At 37.0% G+C, this 4,625-nt stretch overlaps 1 long non-coding RNA gene across 1 annotated transcript; it reads left to right on the top strand.

Annotated features, from left to right (window-relative positions):
- Positions 1-360: 360 nt before the first annotated feature.
- On the top strand, positions 361-3,238 carry LOC133224276 (uncharacterized). Its single transcript, XR_009728818.1, has 2 exons — positions 361-485; positions 2,524-3,238. It is a non-coding gene; the product is annotated as an uncharacterized LOC133224276 (long non-coding RNA).
- The last annotated feature ends 1,387 nt before the right edge of the window (positions 3,239-4,625 follow it).

Below are 4,625 nucleotides of genomic sequence, written 5' to 3'. Positions count from 1 at the left end.
AATTCCCATGTTTGAGTTGATGCTTGCAGACAAGCCAAGGTTGATGTCAGAGTTCTGAAGGCCAAATTAAGACTAAGTTTTTCTAGGTTTCTTTGAAGAACAAAGCATTTCAGACTATCTTTCAGCTCTTGTAACTTAAGTCTCCTTGACAGCCTATTATTTGTTCAGTCATTACATTCCCTTGATTCTTTCTGACAAAGTTATCAAGCACCCCACTAGGACCACAGGCAAAGAAGCATTCACATTTATACAAAGGGCCAAATCCTGATAAAGAACACACAGCTGGACCAAATGGACTGTTTGGTCAGGAAACAGAGCTAAATGGAGATTTCTGCTGCACCTTGTCACAGCTGGTGTGAATCCATGCCACAGGAACTACAGAACAGAGACAGAAATAAAATCTACCACTCAGCAGTGCAGCTTTCTCCCCACATTAACACTCATATGCAAACAGCGACAGTAGAGCTTAGATCCATTATACTAAGGTATGCTTTTTTTCTCCTTTTATTGGTCTCTATTGCCTATTTCTGTATTTGTAAGGAAGGCGGTATTTACTTGTATCTTGTTCACTAATGCAATGGGAGCAGTAGTTAATCCTTATTCAAAAGGAGATGCAGTACAGTCTGTTATAGTACCACAATTTTTTAATATCTTTACTACTCATTACTTTTGATATACTTCTTGCTTTCTATTTTATTGCAATTACTTGCTCAGGTTTTCACAGGTGTTATTTTAATGATCTGGGGTCCCATCTTTTGTGTGTCTGAAGTCGTAAGTTTCCAACTGCCCTTCATTCTGCAGTATATTCAGACCTGTTAAAGTGCATCAAAACAGATATCAACAGTCTATACCCTCTTATTAATTTCTGAAGATTTCAAAGTAGCTCCTGGAGATAATGTGGTGAACTTTGACATCCATCCCATAGCTAAATTTCATAACTATATGTGTCTTGCCATTTCCCTGGTATCTACCATGGGTGCACTGATACACTAAGTACTACATAAACAGAACTCTTGCTGTAATTCCATCTAAGTTTAAACAGAAAAGTTGTCCTAAAAAAAAGCCAAGCTCTTCTGTTTACCTCTGTGTTTTGTCTTCTGTAGAACACCTACGTTCCTTAATCAGTTGCAGTCCAGTCATTACATACCTGGTCTATAACTGGTATATTAATCTATATGCATATGTATAAACACATATCACAAACCAAGGAACAGCTGAAGATGGCAAGCCCCTTAAATTGCAACTACTGAGTGTGAAGGAGGAGAGAAAAGAAAGAAAATGAAAGTGTGTAGGAATGTATTATGTTTTACAGGTACATGTGGATCCTTGTTTTATGAGTTAGTGTAATAACATGGAAATATTCCCTATGATTCACACAAAAGTGGTAGTTTTGGTCAGTATGATGTTGTGGCTTTCCACTATGAAGACATACCTCCATAAAGGTCACTTTCCTTTTCACAGGGTAAAATTCCTCTGATGTACATTTTAAGAAATGTGATTTACCTTGTAAAAGGCAACCATCTGTCAGCTGTAGGTTTAGGTACCTGCTTATCACAACTGCTAGTGATTTTCTCCAAGTACAGGAGTGCAGACAGATAAGGAGGAGTGTCAGTGTACTGCAAATATACCATCATCTTCTCCTGTGACAAGCAAACTAGAAACACGTGCTCTTTTAACCTGAAGCAAGCATTACATTGACCATTGCAAAGATAGGTTTTTAAACTGAAGGAATACTTTTGATTTCTTTGTGAACAAAACTTTTTCATGAATTTTCATTTCCAGTAACTACTTCATTCTTTATGATCTAGAAGTCATTTTGGAACAATGTAACAGGTGATGTTAATAAATATTTGAAGCATCTTACATCTCTATCAAATTCATCTAAATCAAGAGATGTATTTTTCTCTTTTTGTCTTTCCTGACACTACATCCCTAAGGTATTTTGCTAAATAAGGTTGCAGAAATAAAACAGTAGGAGATGAATTGAAATGCAGAATAAATAGAGGATGAAATGTGCATTTTTCTTTCTGTGTACTAGAACAGGCTGCCTGGGGAAGTGGTGCAGTCCCCATCCCTGGAGGTATGTAAAAGACATGTAGATGTGGCACAAGTACGTGGTTCTGTTTAAGGTTAGACTTGATGGCCTTAAAGGTCTTTTCCAATGTAAATGATTCTATGTTCCAAGGTGCTGTCAAGTATTGCAACTGTATCAATGAAATTCCCTTGTCCATGCCTGGATTTAAGACAGCAGAGGTGCAGCTCATCTTGAGAGCACAACTGTTCACTGGTATTTTGACAGCTTCTGCTTCTTTGCACATCAGCTAGGATTGTCCACTCAGTATGAAATAATGGAAGTGAGCTGTGGATGTCATAGCTAAAGCAAAATCAGTGCACAGGACTTTCTACAGCTGGGAAGGTCACCCCTCTTCACCTATACTGCTTTAAAACTGTGTGCGTTGCATACTACAGGCTAAAATACATAGGTTTTTCTTTTTATTTTATTTTCTTTATTTTCTTTTGTAGGCAACAGCAACCCTTTCTTCCACCTACAATTTGATCTTTATATCTGATGCAAAAATGTTTCCTTGCATACAGCAAGCACTGGCTCCTTTGCTCAACCCCTGTGGGATTTCTGTGCAGAGGGGAAGAGACGCACACAGGATACTGCTGTGCTCCTGCTGCTGCTGGCAAATCTCACCTTGAATCAAGCTAAGCCATTTCTCCAGGCCTTTGCCTTTTCACGGGTGAGACTTTTAGCCAAGAGTTCAGTATCAAAATAAGAACAAGAAATCACCAAAGCAGGAATGCTGTTTATGATTCCCACTTCCAAGTTCTCCTTTCTGGTACTCTGTCATCTTTATGTGCTAAGCAACAAAATGCTCCACTCTTCTCTGTACAAAATCACCTATTTCATGTTTTCTAGGTCAATTCAGATATATTTATTGATTATATCTCTGTGTATTTAACAATGACACTATATGCAGAAATCGAAGTGGAATGTGTGCAAATAAAAGTAACCTTTTTAAGTAAAGTAATTTCAAAGAAAAAGGTACATGCTGTTCCATTTGTGGGAGATTTATTTTTAATGCAGTTCATTGGTATTTATTTGAATTTGACTTATGTGGCAAAAATCTAGACAAAATGTGAAATATGATAACTATTATAATTCTCAGTAATATTTCATATCTTAATGTGTAGCTGCAGTCACAAATAAAACCCCCAAATTACAATTATCTCACTCAGCTATCACAGCTTGTATTATTTTTATGAAAACTAGATTCTCGTTACATTTGCTGGGTTTAATCAGCAATATGATATTTCTCTCTGTGCCAGGCAGTTTGTTAAAAATGAGGCATTTCCTGAAGAAACTTCTGCCGTATTTTAGAATCAACCCCCCTCACCTTAATTTCATAGAGAGTGTTCACTCAAACTTATTTCTAGAAATAGTGTGGCAAAAGTCTTTATTTTATTATGTCAGTATTCAAAAGTGACTTTTCCACACCAGCTCCATACCTCAATGTGTAACTTCACATTTGAACTGAAAGGTATAAAATTCTGTGTAATAAAAGCAATCCTACAGGAAGGATACACATAAGGGCAAAGATTTGCTTAAAGACTAAACTGAAATTCTTTCTGTTTAGTAATGCAGAGCTAATGTTGTACCATTAAAATCACATGCAAAACTATCTTATTTTGTGATCGTTAGGCACATGTCAAACTCCTACCTAGGGAATATGTGTTGCAAATGTACTGCAGGGAAGCAGAAGACAATATTAAAAGCTGCAAAATGAAATCTAGTTTTAGAAAATATGCTAAAATAGTTGACTGTATGTTTCTCTCACAGGTCATAGCATAGATGTTCCCATCTTCAAGAGAAGGTTCCTCCATCAGAACTGGGAACCAGACAAATGTTTTCGAAGTAGCAAGAGGTGTTACCCTGAGGCCCTAGGGCTGTACCAGGGCTACTAAGCAAGTGCAATCCTTCATCTGTGCTTTCCTAGGTGGAGATGTTTTTACTCTGATGTGCTCTGGCTTGTAACTAACCACTAGGAAATGTACCTTTCCTCCCTATGCCCATGGATGCAATAGGAAGTGATATGTTACAGTGTCTGTTTATGAAGCTGGACTCATTAATTCCTCTAACTGCTCTGCCTCCACAGCAGTTCTGTATGGCAAAGAAATCCAGAAGTTTGCTATCTACTCTACCTTCCCTTATGTGTTTTAAGATGGTTTCTGCTGATTTGTCTAATTGCCCTATCATTCTCAGTTCTGAAAGCACATTATCCATGCCTTTGTGATTTTCTAGATCTCTGATATATAATACCCTAACTGTTTTAACTGTGCAGTTCAAAGTAGAAACAAAACAAACTATTTTTTATTAAGTTTTTGAATGATTTAATGAAGGGTAAAAACTTTGGTTTGTTGGTTTGTGTTTTCTTTGTTGTTGTTGTTGTTGTTGTTTTTTCCCCAACAATTATTTTATTTTTCCTACACTAATTTTGAAACCAGAAGAAATTTAAGCCCACTAAAAGTATTTACATTGCAAAGGAGAGGACATTCCACAAAAAACACTTGTGAACAATGACAGTGGTTGGAGGGTATGTGTGTAAGTGGCACATGATATT

This window comes from Neopsephotus bourkii, unplaced genomic scaffold (genome assembly GCF_033783945.1).
Source record: "Neopsephotus bourkii isolate Nb327-2 ecotype Australia unplaced genomic scaffold, CSIRO-AGI_Nbou_v1 NB_196, whole genome shotgun sequence".
NCBI classification, from domain to species: Eukaryota; Metazoa; Chordata; class Aves; order Psittaciformes; family Psittacidae; genus Neopsephotus; species Neopsephotus bourkii.
This window is presented reverse-complemented; position numbering and strand designations above follow the sequence as displayed.